The following is a 13,337-nucleotide window of genomic DNA, read 5'->3' on the forward strand; positions in this document are numbered from 1 at the left end:
CAGCATTTTGGGTTGAATGACAGGAGAGTTTATTTTCCTGAAATGTGTGCTGTTATGGCCGAAATTTCATTAAGTTGACTATAAAAGTAAATAAAAATTATCATCACTTATTTCAAAACTGCATTTATTAGTACGCAGTATTTCAAAACTAAAAAAAATTTGAAACTATCTGACCATAAGTATCATTTACTGTCAGGAATGGGATTGAAGGGCAGAAAATTTTATAGCCTAGATGATGATTCAGTGAAAACCCTGAAGTTCTTTCAGATGAAGTCTGAGGGTGCCAAACCTTTATTTAATGAAAGAACAGGTTGGATCATCTATATTTCTGCTGACTTACTTATCTAAGAGTACTGTCACTGCCGCCAGAGAATGGAGAGTGACAGCTGCGATGCAAACCAACACTGGTCTGGAGAGGACCAGGGCATGAGTGTGCTAAAGCTGTTTTGCACACACATTGGACAGCAAGTGGACTGGCTTGCTGGGACTAAAAGAAACTCAAGGGATTGATTAAAATAGGAGGGAAGGTTTCGTGTGGGGGACAAATGGGCTAAGCACATGAACTAGGAGGAGATAGGAATGTGGTGATGAAATACATGGGCTGGTAAGACACTAATAGATAGGGAGGGATGGGTAAGTAAAAGCAAAATGCAGCTGGTTTTCTGATGGAACACTGTAGCAGCTTTTGGAATATCTGTAGCATTTTAGGAACAACATATAATCAGAAAGTGTGGAAGATCTGAGCAAAAAGTTGCTCAGTTTGCTCAAAAAGCAAACCAAGAGGTTGTCTAGGATAAGTGCTTGTCATGGGCAGATGTTGACAATACCATCACAAATATTTCATTTCACAGGTACTTTGCCTTTTTATGGGAGGCTTCTTTAAGCCCTATTGGGCCAATTTCTCAGAGAGGAAAAGAAAGAAAAATGAGTATGATTAGCTCTCAGTCTTAGAAGCGCAGATGAAATGGAGGGCAGCCAAGAAAAAAGTGTTCAGTGCATGTGGAAGTAGTGTCAAATAGCTCATAAAAAGGACCATCAGAGAAATTAGAGCAGAAATAGTAATACACAGAAATAGAAATGTATATTAGCATTTATCTTGAGACTAATATTCTGTCTGTGATATGAAGGATACCTATAATATGAATGCTTCAGAGTAAGAAAGTGGTGAGATACTTCAAAAGACTTTTTAAATGTTACCTAGGATTCTCAAAATGGTCCTAATGGCATAAATGAAATAGCCACAAACATGCCCAAGCTATTATGTGTAAATGTCCAGGGAAGGCATGGTCACCTTTTGCTGCATAAGAACTATGAATATCCATTATATATCATTCTGCCCATAAGAGATTTGTACCCTTTCTCTTCTGACATCTATAGCGCTTCCTTCTTGAATAGCTATATATAAATTTTTGATGAAGCCAGTAGGTATTGCATCTATAGTTCACAGATTTTTTAAACCTGGCATACAGAATCATGGACAGAAGGTGTTGATCCATTCCAGTGTTCAGAGCAGTTCCATGGCTGTTACAGATTTCTTATAAAAATATTACTAAGCCGGTGTAGAACAGTAGAAGCCTAAACTCTGAAATATTGAACTAGACAAGTAAGTGCGAGTGTAAAAGTAGTTGGTTCGTGTTTTTTCACAGCAAAGGACTATAGTCTTTTTCATTTTGCTTTCTAACAATGCCCCAGGTTCGCTGGGAAGAGAGCAGGCATGCTGTGCTTAAAAATTTTATGCATTAGAGATTATGCATTTCATACTTCCATATTCTACTATCTCAAATTTGTTTTGCAGTCTTTATTTTTCCCCTCTTCTGGTGGACTTGTCAAGGTGCATTTCTTGTCAATTAGTAGCATCTTGTGCTATGTAGAAAACTGGCCTGAGAGAATATTTACCAAGAATAGATGGTGGCATATACACACAATGGCCAAAATCCTCACTAAACATAGCATAAAATGTGTCTTTATCCAGTACAGCGTCAGTAGTTTCACACAGGACTCGTAGTAGATATTCAGCTAAGAGAATCTAATCAGCATAACTGATTGCTGTTCATCAGAGGTGGAGATACACTTTTATCAAAATATCAGAAAATGGCTAGCCATTACATCCCATGAAGTTTTAGAAAGAAGATATTTCTTGGAAAATTTGCGGGGAGCCCAAGTATGTAACTATAAGCTGTAAATACTGCTTTCTGCTTATTTTTCATCCTTTTGCATGTTTTTCCTGTCCTTTTTCTGCATGATTTCATACATGTGATTCTTTGTGATGATATTCTTTTGCAGGACTCTCTTGTTTTGTTTCTTTGTTTTTACATTCCTTTTATCCACTTGTACCTTTTCCTACCTACTTACTTGTGCAATTGAAAGGAGTGTCTTCTTTTATGTAATAAAATTTTACAAAAGATATTTTGAGGGTTCTCAACCCTCATCAAGCTGCTACTTTCCTGAACAATTGATTTTAGCTATCAGGCTGATGAGACATACAGAGGGTTTTCCCACTGCTGGAAGCACTGCCACAAGGGTGTCGTATACACTATCAAAGCTGGAGTCAGAGGTGCCAGGTGAATGCAGTGCGGGTTATTTGATACATAACAATTGCTGCTGTTTGCAGTTGAGAGAACAGGGAAAAGCTACCTACTTCACTTCTGCCTGGCTTATATCAAAGAGAAAAAGTTAAAGCAAGTGGGAGGGAAGTCATGTTTCCCCTCTAAATTAAATACCACATGTAGAAAATTGGCGGAATGTCAATGAATGTTTTATACTTGTGCTGGGGGCTGTACATTAAATATTTTTTAATGTTATGTTATTATTGCACATCCAGTTTACCACTGAAGGCATTGTTTGACCACTTCGATCTGTATGCATATCTAGTTAAAGTTCAGAGCAGAAACATGGCCTTCAGCTAAGATCTTCAGTTCTTACTGTTGGCACATGAGAAATACATCTTTTTGTTTTTTAAAACAAATCCCTGCCTTGTCACATCCCTGTTGCTTTTGTCCCGGGGGTTGCCACTGTAGCAGGCTGCTTCCAAACTGGAGTTGACAACCTGCCAGTTTTGAGATTAGTGTTGATGAGTCCTTGGATATCATTAGCATATGTTAATTGCTCATTAGTGTATGTACATAGCATGGTGAGTGTCTCTGAACCAACCCTGTGTGCCCATAATATTTGCATATGACTTTATGAAAATTCCTCTGTGGCCACAATGGTCAAAGCAGTAGCTCTCATACCTTGAAAATGGAGAGAGTGACATTGAAAGAAGACAGCAGTGTTTAAATACCCATCACAATAAAATCATAGTGTACTTAAAGTTTCAGAGAGTGGCTGACCATAAATGGTTTAAGTGGCCAAAAACATTACTGACGGTGCATTTAAAAGGGGAGGGGACAGGGGACACACTTGAAATGCCTTGTTCTGAAGCAGTCAAAACTCAAACAACTCAGCAGGGTGCTCAGTATATTCACGTCATCATTTCTTTGCATTCTGTGTGTCCCACTTTTGAAATGAGAGAATGCAGCAACGATTTTCCATGAACTGGGAAAACTGATGTTTTGAATACACATTATAAGTAAGTGTGACTAAATTGCCTTTTTTTTTTTTCCCCTGGTTCTATGGATCTAAACCTTGCTCTGTATTAGTTCCTTAATAATTTTTACTTTTCCTGTCTTGATATTATTCATCCGTCAAAAATGTTAATTGTATTAACTCATTCCTGTTCAGCCCTCCAGAAATTTTCCCTCCTCTCCTTAAGTGGATGTACTTTGATCAAAATACAGGAAATACCTGTTTCCTGTACTTGCTGTCAAAATAAAAAGGAGAGTAATGACACAAACACAGTATTTGTCTGCATCATGGTAGGTGCAATGTGTTTCCAACAGCATTCAATATATAAATGCGAGGTTATTGCGGCATTATAGGACAAATTCTCTTGTAGATAATTTTAAATGTGGTTCTATGATAAATTCTTAATATCATATTTGTTGGTATGTGCAGATGCAAAACTGGGTTTTATTAATTCCTTTTTGTTTAACTTTTAGGTTGAGCATGGTCAATTACTCCAAATATTTTGGCACCTTTACAGCAGTGTCCGGTGTCATAGCTTCTGAGCACCCCAAGTTCCTCAAAGATGAAGTAAAATGATCAATTATACCTATGCAAATTAGTTCCTTGGCTGTTACTATGATAACATCTGTTAACTGGCAGATGCCGCCTTCTTACAAAATTCATTACTTCCCGAGAGAAGATTGAGTGGACTTGGCAGCGTTAGGTTTGCAGTTGGACTCGATAGTCTTAAAGGTCTTTTCCAACCTAAATGATTCTATGAATAAGTTCAGAATTGTGTCACTTTGTGTTCAGAATTAATTTAGACTCTAGCAAGTATCATCTGAGAGGATTTTTGTCCACAACACCCTGGGCAAGGAGTAGTCCTGGACATAACAGTGACTTTAGGGCTCCAGAAGGAAAAAAAATAAGAAAATAAAGATCCTGGGCCACTAAGTTTTACTGCTTCTGTTGTAACAAGTAGTGATGTGCTGCCACAGGGCTCCTGTGTTATTACACTATCATTTATTTTAACCAATAATGGCCTTATTTGGGTTTCATATGTAACATTTTTGTACTTGTCAAAGTCAACGAAATTCATGTAGATTAATGCTGCTTCCCCTGTGTTCTGCTACTAAAGAAAGCGAGGGGAACTGAGTAATATTGTTATGGGATGTGTTTGTCTTGGGGAATTGGGGAGTAATAACTCTTAACAGGGTGGTAGAAGTCCTGTAACAAATACCTATATTTGAATATGATGCCAGCTTCCAGGACTTGGAACTTATATCCCTCTCCTTCAAAAGTGAGATGAAAAATAATAGCCAAACCATGATGAATGAAAAGGTTTAATAAAAAAATTTTTAGCTGTTTGTAATCTTTGAAATCTATTTATTTTTCTCAGACTAATGTTTTTCATTGGTCTGTTTGTTGTACAGCCAACCATAACTGCTGCTTCTGTGCTAAAATGATAATAGAAATATTTGAGTTCTTGATTTATCTTTCATATAGCTGGTAAGAATAGATACTCATCCAACACATTGTTAAATAATATTTCATCATTATCAACAAGACCTGAGCTTTACAAACAGAACTAATTATTTAACAATATTTTCATGTTTGTTCTACTACTTAAACTGTCAAAAATGCAAATGGGTTGTGTATTTAAGAACATGTCAGCAATTGGTTTTATTATCCTTGCTTTGTTTATGCTAACTTCCCTTTTTGTGTAATATATGTGATTATTTTTTTAAAGAAAATGTTGAGGTCAAAAGTCTCTGTAAAGTGGGTTGTTTTGCATATACATATGCATTGATTACCTACACTGATTTCTTAAATAATATGAACTGAATACTAATACAAGAAGGTGATTTGCATGTACAGCCTAGAATCCTTGGAGGTGATAAAGTACAAAGAGCACAGTGCAATCTTCCCCATCAAAATGTCTAGGTCATGCTTTACGAAACTAGTCTATAAGGAGGAAGAGACCAAAAAATCTGATTGTAGTCACAGTAAAGTGTTTGGGATTCAGCTTCTTAGACTCTAGAAAATTGCTTCTCTTATTCACTATAGTTTAGTTTCTAGGGTCAGGAAGTAGAAAACAGAGCCTCTGCGCAGAATGTTTACTATTACTTATGGATATGTTTCATAATAACATGCCAATCTCCACATTCTACCTTTTACACGTCTCTTCGGTAAAGTCAGCTTTTCTGCTTTTTATATTGTAACTAACATTGAGAATGAGTTACTGTCTTTAATTCTTCAGCACCAGTTACGTTTCTTCTGATATACTAAAGTAATTGCTATAAATAAGAACATTTTAATGAGAAGAGAAGGGAAGGCTTGGTAGCAACCAAATAAAAGTGGTCTGAAGCAAGTCCCAGATAGACTCCTCCTCCTTATCAAAACTGAACATTGGGAAAAAAACTAAAATACAATTTTTTTCTGCTGTGTCTTATGATGGACAGGGATAAACCCAGTGGAAATTAATTAGAGAATTGCAGTGCCTAGTGGACAATCATTGATAGTCTGGAGAAAGACGCAGCCTGCTTTCTGTATTCTGTACTTCCATTAAGCAAAAAGTGGAAAGCATCTGACATGCAGGAATGGGTTAGTTGTCCCTGAAGCTTTAGCAGTGTGATATATGCCCCACTAGTCTAAATGTGGTATCACAGAGGGCAGCACAGAGACAGTGATTGTAGAGGCAGGACAGGCAATGAGAAGAAAAAATATATCCCAAGAGGCATAATTACCACTAGTACTGTACAGAAATCTTTCCCATCTGACAAAACAAATAAAAACATGCTTTCATGAGAAAAATTTTGTTTATATTACACCACTTAAATGATTGTTTGGTTTAGGCAAAAAAAGAAACAATCTTATGAGGAAAAAACACTATTCACACAACAAATCTCCCTTGTAGAGGGAAAATTTGTAGGGTGATGCATCTCTTCGAAAAGACTAGCAGCATATTCATCAGATTAGCACATAAGGTTTCTCTTACTGTGACTGCATATAATATCTCAAAAAGATATGCAGCTATCACTTGGAAAGTATTAAGGTCCTCTAGGAAATACTGGAGAAGGACTGCTGGATTCCTCCAAGTGATGGAATCCCAGCTACCTGGGAGCAAATCATCACTCATTTCCACTCGATCTCTAAGCATTTTCCTTCTCAGAATTGCAAAATTTTGCCATAAATGTTCTTTGTGGGAAAGCTGCTTTGATGGCGTAAGGGAGCCTTTAGTTGTTTTAGTTGAAGAAGCTGAGGATGACTCAAGAAATACAAGATCTGACCTTGAACAAATCTTCAGGGCTAAGCTCCACGAACAAGTTACTGAGCCATATCAGAAGTGTGGTAATACTCTATGTTCCCTGTATTAACGAAGGCCAAATTCAAGGAGATTCCATGTGAAAGAAAGATAACTTAAGATTAAGCACTGCTATCTATATCTCATGAGCATGTGCAAGAGCAGTGGAAAGTTACCCACCTCAGCTGAAGTGCGACAACATGACAATAAATATTATGGAGGAACGTCTATAGCCAGCAATTAGTAGATGTCATGCATAATTACTTCTACATGTTGTATATTCTTACCAGTAAACAACCGTCATTAAGGGCGACAGGCAGATGCCTCATGTATTGGATAATTTTCATTGTTTGCTTCTCAGATCATAAAATTGCCAGGATACCTGTTTGAAACTTCGGATAAAACTCTGCACTGCTGACAGCAATGCATGGCAATCTAACTCATTATTCAGGCAGGGTTTGAGTAACAGGCCACACTCAGAAGATGTAGAGAGTCTGTGTCTGCTTCTTCTGGATATTGCCCTTTATATTGTTGCTGTGCTTCATGCTGACAATCTTCATTTCCCTTTCACAGATTTTTCATAGGACATTTTCCTTGCTTTCACCAACTTTGTCCCAACTTTAGGTCTTTCTAACCACATTTGCTGTCAAAATCCTATACCTGAATTAATTACACTTTGTGCATGTTTCCTATTGAGTTCTCTCTGTTTCACCCATAGACCTTTTCTAGGTCCCATACATATCCTAATGATGTAGTTATAATATTTCTAATTGATTTCCCCACCAAATGTATCCATTTTTTTGCCTGCTTTATTGTCAGCTAGGATTCTTATCAACATTTTCTTATTTCTTCCTCTGTTTTTCTATCCTTTCAACACAGAATTTTACTTACAATTTTATAAAAACATATATAGTTTATTTTACAGTTGTTTTGATAAGCGTTCCTCAGTATAAATGGAAGTTTTTGTCTAAATATGCCCAGCCACAAAGGGTTTATTTGCTTTCCTTGCTTTTTTTCATTTTCTCAGAAAAGAACAACACTGGGAGGAAGCAAGCTAGGATGTACTGAAGGCTGGAATGAGCAAAGAATTTGGACCCTCAGGGAATCTTTGCATTCATTTCTTAGTGAGGTCTACTGGTTAGCTAACCTGTCTTTAGTGTATGCTATGTGTAACGTCCACACAAAGAACAAAAAGGATTTCTGTCAAAATGGCTTAGCTCAAGTTGAGATAACAACAGACAAGGAAAGAACAAAAGTTAGATATCCACAAGAGAGATAGTGTTTGTGTGTCTCCTCTGATAATCTAATCAAATTGCAGGCAAAATTGCAAGTTCCCAACACTTTTTAGAAAAACAAAGCTGTAGCAACACAAGAAATAAGTTCAGAGTTAGATATTACATACCAATTAGTTCTTTCCTGACTGACAGCCATGGCTTCAAGGCTTGAAAGGAAGGCCATCTTTTATTGACCACTCACCTTGTGATAGTTACAGGTCAGGTCCATATGTAGCACCTTGTTCAGCATACAGGAAATAAGAACTACTTCATTTCTGAGTGACTAACTACTAACTTCATTTCTGGGCCTTGAAAGTGTCTGAGTAAACAGCTTTTTCACATTAAGTGCAGACCATGCAACAGCAATTACATCCAGTTTGGTAATGGTAACTTTTAGCACTCTTATTACTGGACAATACCTATTCATGATCTGTTCTCATTTGAAAATTTAAAGTCCATTTTTACTTTAAGAACTAGAAATGCTAAACTAGGGTAGTAGTTAATTATTATGTATTAGCTATTAGTAGCTATAGTAATCAGTTATTAATAGTAAAAGTTTTTTATTGTATTTTTTCAATGCCTATTTGAGAATGTTTACCAATCTTTTAGTCATTTTTATGTAGCTTTATACACTGTTGAGTAATAAATTTACAAATCAGCCATTACTTCTTCAGTGTTAAATTATTCATGGATTAAAAGAAATCATATGAATCCATTAAAAATTAGATTTAGATATATGAAGAACTAAACATTTTCTAGTTACAACTTTCACTTATCCTTTGTTTTAAAGCAAGGACTTATAGCAAATGATGCTTCTGGGCATCTCAATTTTCAGACAACCTTCATTATTGTGAAAATGCATTTTACCTTTGTTGTGGTTTAACCTGAACCAAAATGAGGACAACCCTTTACCAAAACAGTGAAATGAGACTGAGATGTCAAATTCATCTCCTTTCATGCAGTTGCTGAATACTGCACTGTTAAACTTTTAAAATATTTCAAGCGTGGCATGAGAGCGTGAACCTCTATTTGGGGAAAAAAAACCCACCATATGCAAATGGTGGTCAAATCAAGTCCACAAAGTTTCCTTTTTGAAGGGAATTCTACAAGCTTAATATATAGTATCGATTCTGCTCTAAAAGATTAAATTTACTGTACTGAGCAGAGGCAGTGGAAAAACACTGTGTGAGTTTAGGAAATCATAAAAAAAAATCTGGCAGTACTGGTGGGAAAATCTTTTGGGCTTGAACAGAAGCCCTGTCTTTGAATAAAGGCAAGAACTTTCACTGTTGATCTCAAATCCAGTGTATCCTGGGCCACAAGCTTAGCCCTCACCTCCTAACTAACAATGATGGCTGTGAAAAGTAGTGGAGGTATTTTAAGAAGTAAAAAATTTACAGTGATTTGTAATGCTTTATCTACTGATTTCATTATCTGCGCAGTTACCCTGTAATAATACAGAAAAAATACACTTTCCTATTTCAGTCAAAGCAGTTCATATATTTTAATGTATTGAATCCTTAAATATCCTAAGGCATAGGTTAATGACATTCCTGTTGTAAAAGTTGGAAAACACAGAAATAGAAAAACTAACATCAGCATTTGTCAAGCAACCACAGACTGGTAAGGCTTTCATCAAAAATTAAAGATTACAAGATCAGTGAAATTTTTTGACAGTGAAGGTCATACTGAGTTGGTTGGGCTGCAGTGCATAACCGTGGGAGCATCAGGAAAAGAAGAGGCCCACACCTTTATTCTGTCTTTTCTTTAAAGTGATTCTAGGAAATGTAAAAGTTATGAAGAATTTATTAAATTGACATAAAATTATAGTCAAGTTTTTGTTTATTTAGCATCAAAAATGCAGAAAATTATTTTGCAGGAAAGCAATAATGATGTAAGTAATAATTATGACAAGTTTTGATCTATGCTTTGGAAAAGGTCATTTTTCATTTTAAAAGGTTGGTAGAAAACAGAGTTTTTCTAAAGTTTTTGAGAAAAGTTGCAAGCAGCAATTTTTTGATTGATTTAAAAATATAATTCACAGTAACCAGAAATGGATGCAACTAAACAACCGTGTGTGCTTTGAGCACAGAGAAATTTAAATTTACCCACAGTTACTTCACTTTCAGTCATAATAAAACAACATATTAATAAGGCCAAACCTGAAACTGTAGCTTTAAATGGACAGTTATCTGCCTTCTAGTAGAAGTTGTAGAGAAAACAGTTTATTTGTTCTGCTGACTATGTTTTGATGGTAAATAGAACAAGATGTGCGTTTCAGCTCATGGGCTTGTCCATTTCTGTTGGCCAGATAAATAAAGGTCCTCTGGTTTTTCTGCAAAACTCTTAAGCTTGGGAGAGCACATTTAGTTCTTTCCTTGTCCCCATCTCCATCATGCTTAGGAGTGCTTCTATTTTAGTTTGTGCTTCCTTGTTCTAGAAAGGCAGAAACTAACCCTAAAATATGCCGTTGCTCTAGGTATTGTAACTAGAATAGAATAGAACAGAAACTAGAGAAGACTAGACTAGACTAGAATAGAGGAATAGAATAGAAGAATAAAATAATAGAATAGAATGTCTAAACTCAGACTTTTATCTGAGTAAAGCAATAAAATCCTGAGGAGCTGAACAGGAAAACTTCACTGTGGCAAAGGGATTCATCTCCTTGGGAGAGAGATTACTAATAAGTTTAGATGGAAGAAAGTAAGTTTTATTCTAACAATTTTTGCTTTTACAGAGACATGCCTGTTATACATGCCCATTGCTTCATTCTTGGGGCCTTTAAGTCCTGTTTAACTTCAAAGCCAGTTAGGGGAATTCAGCACTTTAAAAAATGATGCCCATAATTCTCCACCACCTCCAGTTTTGAGTGGCTGCGTGCATATCATCCATCGTTAGCCAGGGAACCCATAGTCTGGACACAGGGAGGCTGCCATCAATGGCTTTCCGACATCGGCGTGACACGTCCGCCACGGTCACCCTTGCGCTTGGCAAGCAGGGCCCTGCAGTGCTGTCCCGTGTGGTGGCCGAGGTGCTGGGGCAGAGCCACAGCGCACACCACTACCTCCACCCGGGGCTCACAGAGACAGTACAGACCCCGGTCTGATTGGCAGCGGTGGTGCCTAGGTTTTGCTCTCTTAAAACAAGCAGCTTAACTTCTGAATCGTAATCACGCCCTTGTGCCTGCTTCCTTGGTTTTATCCCTGTAGGATTTTTCATCCTCTGAAACCAACAAAAAGATGATATTTTCCTTCAGTTTCTGAAACCTCGTCATTTTTTCCAGACTTTCCATTTCACGCTGTTTGGATTTTATTAAGATCTCTTTACACAAAAGCAGAATACCAGCTATATGATGCCCTGAGGGATCTGAAATGCTGTTGCCATAATGTTGCAAAACTCTGGAGACATTTTATTTCTACCAGAAGCTCTTTGGAGAATTGTGGCTAAGGATATAAAATACCTTAGATGTTTACATCAGGGATCTTGATCTCTGTTGGAATTTAATAAAAAAGCTTTCCTTTTTTAATCGGTTAATTGGCACACCACATTAATACTGATCAAATAATACCTGTCTACAAAGTGGATTGTATTTTCTTTACTTCTTGGGATGGGGAAGACTATTTTTATTATAAAATCATGGATAATATTGTCTTGGCTTTGGCTGGGATAGAGTTAGTTTTCTTCCTAGTAGCTGGTATAGTGCTGTGTTTTGGATTTAGTATGAGAATAATGTTGATAACAAACTGATGTTTTAGTGGTTGCTAAGTAGTGCTTATGCTAGTCAAGGACTTTTTCAGCTTCCCATGCTCTGCTGGGAGCACAAGAAGCTGGGAGGGGACACAGCTGATCCAACCGGGCCAAAGGGATATTCCATACCATGTGATGTTGTGCTCAGTATATAAATTGGGGAGAGTTGGCTGAGGGGCAGCAATCAATGCTCAGGGACTGACTGGGCATTGGTTGGTGAGTGGTTGCATCACTTGATTTTCCTGGGTTTTGTTTCTCTCGTGTTGTATTCCTTTCCATCACATTAGTAGGTAGTAGTAATTATTATTATTATTACTTTGTTTCAATTATTTTATTTAAAATTTTTATTTATTTAAATCTTATTTCAATTGTTAAACTGTTCTTATCTCAACCAACGAGCTTTCTTACTTTTGCTCTTCAGATTCTCTTCCCCATCCCACCAGGGCGGGGTGGGAAGGGAAAGCAAGCAGCTGTGTGGCGCGTGGTTGCTGACTGGGGCTAAACCATGACAAATATCCATATGGATAATATCATGAATCATCAATTCTTAAGACTACATCTTTCTTTTAAATGCTTGAATTGATGACTACTAAGTATTTTCACTAGGTATTTTCCAGAACCAACTCTGTTTGATCTGTCTCTGCCTCGAACGCTTTTCTGGTAGAATGTTAGGCTACTTGGGACATATTTTTCTAAAGTGCTTTGTAATTCTTGGGCTTTATGGGGCCATGTATGAAAGTGTTGGGATATTTTTAAAAAAATAGATGTCCTTTAATAGAATGTAAACAACCAAAATGTTAAAGCAATCTGGTATTTTAAGGCAAGTCAAAATCCTTCTATGGTTGAAGAATGTTATGAATCAGTGACTCAAGTCAACAATTTTCTATTACAGACAACTGAAAATCTTTACATGAAGTATCAGACCAAATAAAAGGGATTTTTTAATTCAATATCTAAAATTGCAAGAATAATTCTATAAAAATACAGAAATCAGACACCGATAATGTGATGGAACTGCTAATATAAATATGTTTAATTGCATCGCTGTTTAACACAGTATATATCCTTGAAGTAACAGTGACTCAATAATCTAACATTGTTGTCTACTCACATTTTCTGTATTTCCCAGCCCTCTTTGTCTTTGCATTTACTCTATACCACTCTTCTTTCTCAGAATAATGCCACAGCAATATCACAGATAAAGACAATAGCAGCTGTTCTCTCAAAAGAAGAAAGTAAATTTTATTTCTGGTTTTTTTTTTTCCTCTATTTAATCTTCTTAATACTACAGAAATACTATTCCTATTGTCGAAGAGACTGAATAGCTTTTGTAATTGTCAGGATAGCTTTAGATGCTGCCTCACATAAATGTACTAACAGAGACAATTATAATTTAACCCTCCTTAATGCTGCCTTTCAATACAGCTTCTTTGTAGTGATCAGCCATAATAGCATTTTTAATTGGTCAA

The 13,337-nt window shown here is 36.6% G+C and overlaps 1 protein-coding gene across 1 annotated transcript in view; it reads left to right on the top strand.

Moving 5' to 3' along the window:
• Positions 1-13,337, top strand: part of DOK6 (docking protein 6) — a 274,858-nt gene that overhangs the window by 178,013 nt on the left and 83,508 nt on the right. The gene's annotated exons all lie outside the window — the stretch shown is intronic.

This window comes from Phalacrocorax carbo, chromosome 2 (assembly GCF_963921805.1).
Source record: "Phalacrocorax carbo chromosome 2, bPhaCar2.1, whole genome shotgun sequence".
NCBI lineage: Eukaryota > Metazoa > Chordata > Aves > Suliformes > Phalacrocoracidae > Phalacrocorax > Phalacrocorax carbo.